Below are 11,300 nucleotides of genomic sequence, written 5' to 3'. Positions count from 1 at the left end.
ATAGCTTACCAACAGTGTTTTCGTAGCTAAACATTACATCTATATTAAAAAGTTTCAAGGCCTTGACAATATTCTCAAACCCAGAGAAATATTTTAAACATAACACATTCTTTGGGCGAATCCTTTCACTGCATACATTATTATAATATGTACGACGTGCTTTGTTACGACAAACTTCCAAAAAATTCAGTGGGTAACAAAGCTTAAGACCAATCGAATCAATATTCTTAAATTCTTCGTCTAAGAATTCTTAGACGAAGAATTTAAGAATATTGATTCGATTGGTCTTAAGCTTTGTTACCCACTGAATTTTTTGGATATTAATATTAGCAAATTACGACGTGCTTTGTTACGACAAACTTCCAAAAAATTCAGTGGGTAACAAAGCTTAAGACCAATCGAATCAATATTCGAATCCACCTGTGTCCCCTTGTGCGTGTACCACATGTGTTAAATAAATGTATGTATGTATGTATGTATGTATGTATGTATGTATGTATGTATGTATGTATGTATGTATGTATGTATGTATGTATTTATGTATGTATGTATGTATGTATGTATGTATGTATGTATGTATGTATGTATGTATGTATGTATGTATGTATGTATGTATGTATGTATGTATGTAAGGAGAGAGAGAGGAGAGAAAGAGATGAAGACCGAGACAGAGAAATAGATATAGACAGAGTCAGGGAGAGAATGTTAGACACAGAGACGGATAGATAAGGATATGCAAAGTCAGTGAGAGAATGACAGAGATAGAGCGAGGAAAGAGACAGAGATAGGCTGACACAGAGAATGGCAGAAACGAGGAGAGGCAGAGACAGAGGGACAGGGACAGACTGACAGGGCCAGAGGAGGGACGGGGGAACAGAGGGGGGGCAGTGGGACGGAGAGGGAGACAGGGACAGAGAAGGGGACAGGGACAGAGGGACAGGAACAGAGGGACAGAGACAGAGGGACAGGGTCAGAGAGGGGGACCGGGGGACAGAGGGACAGGGTCAGAGAGGGGGACCGGGGGACAGAGGGACAGGGTCAGAGAGGGGGACCGGGGGACAGAGGGAGGAGAGGGGGGGCAGGAGACCAAGAGAGAGGGGACAGAGAGACAGGGGATAGAAAGAGTGGGCAGGGGGACAGAGGGAGGGACAGGGACAGACAGAGAAAGACAGGAACAGGGGGGCAGAAAGGGCGGACAGGGGGACAGAAAGAGGGACAGGGGAACAGAGACAGGGACAAGGGAACAGAGATGGATAGGGGGACTGGAGGAAAGGGAGGGGGACAGATGAAGGACAGCGGACAGAAAGAGTGGGCAGGGGGACAGAGAGGTACAGGGGACAGAGAGAAGGACAGGGGAACAGATATGGACAGGGGGACATAGAGGAACAGGGGGACAGATAGAGAAACAGGAGGACAGAGAGGAACAGGGGGACAGAGAGAGACAGGGGGACAGAGAGAGGGACAATGAGATAGAGAGGGACAGGGGGACAGAGATGGAAAGGGGGGACAAGGGGACAGGGGAAAAGGGATCGGGGACAGAGGACAGAAAATGTGGGCAAGGGGACAAAGTGAGGGACAGGGGGACAAAGATGGACAGGGGGACAGGAGGAAAGGGGGGAGATGTATGAGGGGGGAATGTTTGCGAGAGATGGAGAAGGGGTATTTAGAACGGCAAGTTAGAGAGGGGACAACTAAGGCGCATCATTGAAAAGCAAAGCAAATGAGCATCATTGCAGTAGCAGGAGCCACGCACATCTTCAGCCTGCGTTGTTGAGACATTGTCAATTAAGCGGTGTCCAATAGCAGTATCTTCGGTATTTAAGCGATACCTTAAAAAATACTGGAAATATTGAAAGATATTAATCCCCTTGTGCAACGCACACAAGAGGCAACAGCTTCTAGCTCTACAAGCGGCAATATAAAATAGAGAATAGGCGATTGTTTTCACTCATAGTGTAATAAACCCACGGACCCACCCACCCACTGAAGCCGTAAATGCCAAGACATTACTTCCGTTTAAAATTAGGCCGGAAAAATCCTCAGGTATGTGGAGGATGAGGGAGGCCTTTGATCAACCGCCGACTTCCTGCCCCGTCGACGGGGCCATCAGCCCTCAGTGTGCCCTCAGCCAAATTCATGTGAAACATGTATGTGTGTGTATTAAATATTTTAATTTATTATTTCCAAGATTTAGCTGTTAGCTCTTGGACCCCGCCTTTCTAAGCGTCGGTTGTCTAATGTACCGACTCTCGGCCTCTTTTCCTCCATCATATCTAAACTACATATATTTTTATCTAACACACACACACATCCCCAAGATGCAGCCTTTAGCAGCTTCCTGACTTTCAGGTTCCTATTTACTGCAAGGTGAATAGAGGCATTAGTGTGTGTATGTTTGTGTCTGTGTGTGTGTGTGTGTGTATGTTTGTGTCTGTGTGTGTGTGTGTGTACGTGTGTGTTTGTGTGAATTATGTGCAACCACCTAGTTGTGGTTGCGGGGGATGAGCTCTGGCTCTTTGGTCCCGCCTCTCAACCGTCAATCAACAGGTGTACAGGTTCCTGAGCCTATTGGGCTCTATCATATCTACATTTGAAACTGTGTATGGAGTCAGCCTCCACCACATCACTGCCTAATGCATTCCATCTATTAACTACTCTGACACTGAAAAAGTTCTTTCTAACATCCCAGTGGCTCATTTGGGTACTAAGTTTCCACCTGTGTCCCCTTGTTCGCCTACCACCCGTGTTAAACAGTTTATCTTTATGTACCCTATCAATTGCTCTGAGAATTTTGTAGGTAGTGATCATGTCTCCCCTTACTCTTCTGTCTTCCAGTGTCATGAGGTGCATTTCTCGCAGCCTGTCCTCGTAACTCATGCCTTTTAGTCCTGGGACTAGCCTATTGGCATACCATTAAACTTTTTCAAGCTTCGTCCTGTGCTTGACAAGGTGTGTGTGTGTGTGTGTGTGTACGTGTATAACACACACGTACTTATGTGGTACGTATGTACTACATAATTGTAAGGCGTTTGCTGAATTAGAAAAGTCGGCTAGCAGTCCACCCTTAACGACACAATTAACTCATTACATAAAAAAAATACGTGGCTGTGCAACAGTGTGTGGGAATTGGGGAACTGGTGTGCATTTAGACGACTGGCGAGGACCAACAATGACGTAGAAGGATGGCACCAGCGTCTGAATCAAAGGGCAGTGAGGGACAACTTGGCTTTATATATTTTAATCCCCTTACTGTACCGTGAGGCGTCCCTGGTAACCTTGCAATATCAACTGGTTTCTGATCAAAAGCTAAAGTCCAGTCGCCGCAAGGGCAATGAAGAGAAACAGGAACATTTGTGGAAGCTTTGGGACCGTTACGAGGAAAAACAGATAAGCACCTCACAGTTCCTCAAGGAATGTTCGCGTTTTATCCCAGGAAGTGCCTGAACTAGAATTAGAAAACAGCAGTCTGTTTACTGGTTGTTATTTAACTTAAGTTAGTTGTAAATGATAATGTAAAAATAGCCACTGAGAACTAATGAGTTGCCCAAGACTTTTGCTCGTAAAGAGGGAATTGATTACAAACTTGGACTGCCTTTGAGCAGCCTGAGGGCAGCAATATCCCAGGAATATCAACTAAATTTCGGAGACTTGAAGCAAAGTGAAATTCACACCAGTTACTCCATCTATCATCATTCTATTATGCAGGAAGAACCGCACGTCTATGGGTCATCCAATAATGTTAGCAGACTTCTAGATGTTACCACTGCTAGGCTTAGGCTCGGCTACAAGTACCTTTGGGAGTTTGTAACATCTGCTGATGTAGATTTGACTAAATGTAAACTCTGTCAGCAGAACTATTCGCTTACTTTGCGTCATTATATAATGGAATGTGAAAAAATCGCGGAATTTAGAGATAACACCATCAATAGTGTCCAAGAAATGTGTAAGTACTTCATTCATAATGATGTTCTGCTCGAAATCTTAGCGAAGTATCCAAAATTTGCTTACTGTAGGTAATGCTGCACATGACTGTAAAGCTGCCGCCCAGTTGGATGGGTGTGGAGCACATGACTGTAAAGCTGCCGCCCAGTTGGGTGGGTGTGCAGCAAGACTAGTAACTGTGACTCACCATAGATGTAAAGTGCCTTGTATAGTGACTGTTGTGAGCCTCTTGTTGATCACTTGTGACACAGAGATTATTGATGTGTGTATTTGTGTAGGTGATTAAATATGTATGTGTATGTATATATGTATACGTATATATATGTAGTGAGAGTGTGTACATGTATATATAATATTAATAATTTTGTAACTAGCGTCACAAATTATTATTTGCTTAGCTAAACGAACTAGAGGGTTCAGTTCCTGAACCGATTATGTGCCTCTGTAATCCTTTACACCACCGCCCACGGGATAGGTATGGGGTGCATAATAAAGAAAGAAATAGAATTGAATTGGTCTGATTAAGACTTTATGACCATGTAATCTATGTTTTGCTCCACTACTTACTGGTTGAGTATGGGGTGCATAACAAATAATAGCCTCCTTCGGGGGCGCCTTATTCTAAACGTGTTAGTCTTAAATCCTTTAATCACAAATCTTGCTACAATGTACCTCTTAATATTTGTTATGTACTCTCGCAACCCAATGTACCTTCTTGTATATAAATAAATAGATTTCAACTGTAAGGGGGTATGGTTTGCACCTTGTTATTCTAATAATGGATAAATAATTCTAATAATGGAAGCGCTAATTATATGAACACGTGCCATGTATTTATTCAGACGAGAACAACAGTGAACACAAACCAGCGCATATACGAACGGAATGGTTTGTATGTACAAATTTCTCAGTGAACGAAGTTGTTTCTAGCCCGGTATCCGAAATTGCAGTATACGACTTGACCAGTCCCCGTTAAGGATAGCCGCTAAATCTGAATATTTTGCGCCGTTTTGGAGAGTAAACAAAGTACGAGAAGGTGCAGCCCCGCTGGAGCAGTTCCAACAACGCGCGCCCATATTGGTAAACAAACATCTAAGTTAAATTACTACGTCTTTCCTAGTAATATAAATTGTAAGTTATAAGTATATGTAATCACTCTATATTTTAAATACAAATACAAATGTAAATAATTTAGGAGGCTCCTAGGGAGGTTAATGTTGTGCGGCGTTTGGAAGACTGGACCAAGTTGAGAAAAAGTGGAAGCCTCTGGAGGAGTACCGTGGTCCTGGACTCTTATTTGTTAAGTGTATTACCAGGATTTACCATAGGCCTAATACTCCCTAGTGGCCTCGACGGAGACTGGAAGCCTGCGGCTTGTCGAAGGTACTAACATTGTTCCTGAGGAATTTTTTTTACTGATTTTTTTTAACTGAAGTAAGTTGTTGACATTAATAATAATAATTTTTTCACCAGAAGGTACAATGGGTTGGTGAGATTACATAAGATTGGTATTTGTACATTCTTGTAACTCCACTAACACCCGTCCACACGTTTACTTCTAATTTTGTTATGAAATTAGAGTAAAGTAAAAATAGTAAAAGAGTAAAAATAGTTGTGATCATGTCTGCATTCAGTACCAGCATTATAGTGAGTAAATATACCATATTTCTTTATTACTTACATAGTACTGGCAGGCTTTCGGTGGCTTGGGGTTGCTTGTGATGGCTTTGGGTAGCTTGTGGTGGCTTTGGGAAGCTTGTGGTGTCTTTGGATAGCTTGTGGTGGCTTTGTGTAGCTTGTGGTGGCTTTGGGTAGCTGTGTGGTGGCTTTGGGTAGCTGTGTGGTGGCTTTGGGTAGTTTGTGGTGGCTTTGGGAAGCTTGTGGTGGTTTTGAATAGCTTGTGGTAGCTTTAGGTAGCTTGTGGTGGCTTTGGGTAGCTTGTGGTGGCTTTAGGTAGCTTGTGGTGGCTTTGGGAAGCTTGTGGGGGCTCGTGGTATCTTTGGGTAGCTTGTGGTGGCTTTGGGTAGCTTGTGGTGGCTTTAAATAGCTTGTGGTGGCTTTGGGTTGCTTGTGGTGGCTTTGGGTTGCTTGTGGTGGCTTTGGGTAGCTTCTGTTGGCTTTGGGAAGCTTGTGGTGGCTTTAGGAAGCTTGTATTCACCTAGTTGTTCTTGTGGGGGATGAGCTCTGCTCTTTCGGCCCGCCTCTCAACTGTCAATCAACTGTTACTAACTACAGTACTAACTAAATTTTTTTTTCCACACACACACACCCAGGAAGCAGCTCCATAACAGCTGTTTAACATCCAGGTACCTATCTACTGCTAGGTAACAGGGGCAATACGGGTGAAAGAAACTTTGCCCATTTGTTTCTGCCTGGTCTGGGAATCGAACCCGGGCCACAGAATTACGAGTCCTGCGCGTTGTCCACTCAGCTACCAGAACCCCAACTTGTGGCTTTGGGAAGCTTGTGGTGGCTTTGGGTAGCTTGTGGTGGCTTTGGGTAGCTTGTAGTGGCTTTGGGTAGCTTGTGGTGGCTTTGGGTGCCTTTGGGTAGCTTGTGGTGGCTTTGGTAAGCTTGTGGTGGCTTTGGGTAGCTTGTGGTGGCTTTGGGTAGCTTGTGGTGGCTTTGGGTAGCTTGTGGTGGCTTTGGGTAGCTTGTGGTGTCTTCGGATGGCTTGTCGTGGCTTTGGGTAGCTGGTGGGGGCTTTCAGAAGCTGGTGGTGGCTTATGGTGGTTTTGGGTAGCTGGTAGATGTTTTGGGTAGCTGGTGGTGGCTTTGGTTAGCTTCTGGTGGCTTTGGGAAGCTTCTGGTGGCTTGGGTAGTTTGTGGTGGCTTTAGGTAGTTTGTGGTGGCTTTGGGTAGCTTGTGGTGGCTTTGGGTAGCTTTGGGTAATTCTATGGACCTGTTCCTTGAATGAGAGATAATTACTTCTGGAATTATTTTTATTGTTGTGTTGACCTTTCTCCAAAGCAGTTACGTCTTTCTGAAGATGAGGACTCTATGCTTGGATGTAATAATCCAAGTGCGGGGCATTACACATTGTTCATAATATACTATATAAAACATGTTATGTTTGCTTAAAAGAGGAGGAATGACATCGTATGACTACTCTTGGGGCCCTTTTCAAAATCCCACTCAATGTCTGGGGAACCTTGACCATTGGCCCTAAATGCAGAAACTGAGAAACTCTCTCATATGGACTTGGGAGAGTAGAAGGACTAGAACCCTATCCAGGTTGTTCAATACAAAATTGTGCCAATAATAAATTTTCCATAATGGTGACAAACCTTGTGTACAGTATATACAAAATGCAAAATTTTATCTTTAAGTTTTATGTTATTTGATTAGGATATGTTGGTTTCAACTGTTGTGATGATATACATATTAAACTTTTTCCAGGTCCTAGACCCTACTCCATAAATGACTATAAAGAATGTATTTTATTTGCTTGTGAATAATACAATGCAGTGTAGAATTATAAAATTTTGCTATTGCAGTTTTTGTGTATTTTCTAGATACAGTAGCACTATATTCATTCATAAGTTAAGAGTAATTTCTATGTAATGTTATACCCATTTGTGCGTATATAGTTTGTGTCATTGTCATTGTTAAGTGCAGTGATGGAACTGGGTCAGATGTACTCTTGCTAGTTTAGGTACCTAGTGTTTGCAGCATTGTGACCATTATTATTGTGTTCAAATACATTATTTTATTTTGTGATATTCAGGCTATCAGCTGTTTGCATGCTATGCAGTTGTGACATCTATTGCTGTCTGCTTCTACAACAAAATGTACAAGAAGATCAAGTATGTACCTTGCCCCCTTTTTGGATATTTTGTATTTGCTGTAGAATGACAAGTTGCCTTTATAATTTGAGGACATAATGTATATTTGGAAATTATAATAATTACAACATTTTAAATATGCTAAAGCATCTCTAGCCAGCTGGAAATGCAACATTTCATAGGTGAGAACCTGAAGTACAGATGTTTACATTCTCAGCTCCCTATTGAGATTCCTGGGTTCACCTTCTGGATGAGCCAGAACTAGTTGGGCGCGTTTCCTTTTATCTGTTGCCTCTTGACCTATCAGTAAAAAGGTACCCAGGAATTAGGCAATTGTTGTGTGTTGCATCCTGAGGAAGGTAGCTAGTTAACCTAGAGGGACCTCGATGAGCCTAGATACGTGAGGAACTGTAAATATCTTCCCTGCAATATTGAGAAATAATTTATATACTTGAAGCACCTCGGAGTCATAACAAGCCAACTTCCAGTAGTTGTCCAAAATAAATCATATTTGCTGACCAATATGTAGCGCCTTTTTATACAACTCTTGCATTGGTTGTATGGTTAACATATACATAATTACCGTATATGTTAGCTCTAGGCCTCTGTACATTACTAATATAATTTTGTGCTAGGGCATAGCACTTGTCCTAGCTTCCGGATATCTTTTGTCAAGATTTAATAGACAATGCTTATTTTGACAATCTTGTGTACATGTATAACTATTACATGTGTATTAAATGTGCTGTGAAAGGCCATTCAGCCACTAAGAGTTGACCTGATAACTTGGACACCTGTTATTTAGGTGAGAAAGTGGTGGAGGCCAAAACTGTTCGTAATTTCAAAGCGTTATATAACAAAGAGAGTTGGGAAGAAGGGACACCACGAGCGTAGCTCTTGTCCTGTAACTACACTTAGTTAATTACCTTCAGCCCCTCCTACAGTGCATTGTCACTTCAGACTTAACCTAACAAGACACACACGAACCCAAGCAACCCACCTAACCTATCGAGGTTATTGGATAGAAAATGTCATTATTGAGGGATTGGTCAATTCTGTAAAAAATTCAACAAACTGGGTGAGAGAAAGGGTTGTCATATACCATTAATTATATTTTCCAGTTTGTTAAGAGATATTATTGTTACTGTTATTTGTATGGTATTAAAAAAATTTCCCACCAAGTTGACTGTTCATTCCCATGAGAATGAAGGAAATTATGAAGAGAAGGCACTTATTCAGTATGACTATATATTCGTCATACATGGATGGGATACTGGATGAAGTGAAGGAAAGATGCCCAACCACTTGGCCCATCAGGGAAATAACACTCACCTGCAAGATGTGAGGCAGTTGCTGTACTCATCTGTCAAAGTTCTTTTTCACATTCACTTGAAACTTAAAACACTTGTGTTTTAGCATAAAAGTGTGTTTAATTTTGGGCTCTGAAGATAATATTTTTACTTTAATGTATGTGTTGCTTTCTTATTGTCCAGTTTTGACTTGAAAATTATATTTTAGTAGACACCTAACCCACAAATCTGAGAAAAAACAAAATGTTTTGGACAGCCCAAAATGTCATTATTTCCTTCATTTTCAGATACTGTATGTAGGTTGGTTGTTTAAATTTTCAGCTAAGTTAATGTGACTTATTCTCATCATAGATTTCAGTACTTTATGTAGGATCATCAAACTGATCTTTATCCTCTTATAATTGTTAGTGTCTTCCACACAAACCATTTTTCTAAAGTAATGTAAAACATGTTACTGTCTCCAGTAATAACAAGTTCATAATTAAATCCATTTGTTGAGTGTCTTTTAGGGCATAAAGGCCACAGTAGTAAAATATTGCATAAATAGTATGTGGTATATTTTATTTGAAAGCTATGCCCTTGAACACAAGTTATAAATATAGTACTTGGAAATTGGAAGTAAAAGTATATAGAGATGCTAGAGAATGCTTGCAATGAGTTAGTCAAGAAATCCTAATCTTTAATAAATGTAAGGCTTTGAGTCAACACTTGACTAGTATATACAGGACTTCATAGCACCTATTTTCAAGTTTTTTGATACTGTAATGTGGTATGTTTTTATCTTCCTGTAGGCGAAATTGATGGCGAATGTTGAAGGTTGGGAGGTTGGTAAATATTACAGTGAACCCATCTTCAAAACTGTATCTGACAAGTGCTATATTGACTCCATCATCCAAGAGTACTACATTCATGGTCCCTCATCCAACTACATTTTTGGCCCCTACTTTTCCCTCTTCACTTGACCAGTGACTGATGGAATAAAAATTTGTGGTACTGTACTACTGTATCCCTCTGATTAACTGCTTAAATTTGTAGGTTTTCATATATCTAGTTTGAAAGTCTACACATGATGTAATATGAACATACCTGCATAACACAAATAAATTTGTCATATGTTAAAATGTGCATGCCAACTGAAATAGAAAATTTAATAGTTAAAGTTGTTTTTTTTCATCCCCCCCCCCCTTTTTCCCTGTAAATTTTGTTTGAGGGGTTAGTGTGATGCCCCTAAAAATCCACAGTAAATGGCCATGTACAGAGAGTTACAGAGGCTGCCTAGAAAAGAGGATTTCACTATTCAACACAATTTGTGGGTTGGCACTTTGTAGCTCCTTGGTGCATACCCTACAGCAGTTTGGAGAAGAAACAGTCATTGGGAAGCAAAATGTGTTTAGATGGTAAATGTTAAGAGGAGCACAGAGGTGCTCAGGTATTGTCAGCTGTGACTGTGTGTAGTAGAATGGTCAAGGGGAAAAAGGTGAATATATCTAGATCGGAGGACAGAGTTCCAGGGGTAACATTCTTGGTATGGGAGATGCTAAGATATGGATGAAAATTAATCTTGATCATGAATGTAAAAGGAGGAATTAGTACTGAAGGGATGTGGATGTGGTGGCATTGAAGGTCCATAGGCTATGAGTGGTCTCTGTGTATATGTTCCAAGGTTGCTCAAGTGACTAGAGCAATGGTGGAACATTATGATGCTAGAGAGCACCCGTGACTTATGGAACAGCAGTTAAGAATTATTGGTCTGTGTGACCATTCTGCAGTAGTGGACAGAGCTCTATTAAGGTCATATTACTATGGAAATCAAAATGATTCTGAAATGGAACATGGGCAGAGGAGCAAGAAGAACGTGTTGCACGGATACACTGTGGAGGGAGGTAAGGCCTCACATATGTATGCTGTGTGTGTGTGTGTGTGTATATATATATATATATATATATATATATATATATATATATATATACATATATATATATATATATATATATATATATATATATATATATATATATATATATATATATATATATATATATATAATATATATTTTAGTATATTTTGGTAGCAGTCTTTCCTGTAGACATATATTATTAAATATGACCGAAAAAGTAAGATTAATAATTCTAACACGAATTTTCTCAATCTTTCGTACATTTCTTTTCACTGTTGGAGGTAAATCAAAAATCAATTCTCCAAAATTCATTTTTATTTCTAGTCTGACGCGACACGAGCGCGTTTCGTAAAACTTATTACATTT

At 40.6% G+C, this 11,300-nt stretch overlaps 1 long non-coding RNA gene across 2 annotated transcripts; it reads left to right on the top strand.

Moving 5' to 3' along the window:
- Positions 1–5,007: 5,007 nt before the first annotated feature.
- On the top strand, positions 5,008–10,196 carry LOC123750763 (uncharacterized). 2 transcript variants are annotated; one of them, XR_011229009.1, is made up of 4 exons: positions 5,008–5,022; positions 5,149–5,325; positions 7,670–7,748; positions 9,829–10,196. It is a non-coding gene; the product is annotated as an uncharacterized lncRNA (long non-coding RNA). The 2 variants fall into 2 exon arrangements; XR_011229008.1 differs by having other exon boundaries at positions 5,138–5,325.
- Positions 10,197–11,300: the final 1,104 nt, after the last annotated feature.

This window comes from Procambarus clarkii, chromosome 18 (assembly GCF_040958095.1).
Source record: "Procambarus clarkii isolate CNS0578487 chromosome 18, FALCON_Pclarkii_2.0, whole genome shotgun sequence".
Lineage (NCBI taxonomy): Eukaryota > Metazoa > Arthropoda > Malacostraca > Decapoda > Cambaridae > Procambarus > Procambarus clarkii.
The sequence above is the reverse complement of the archived record's forward strand: the minus strand, read 5'-3'. Positions and strand labels throughout refer to the sequence as shown.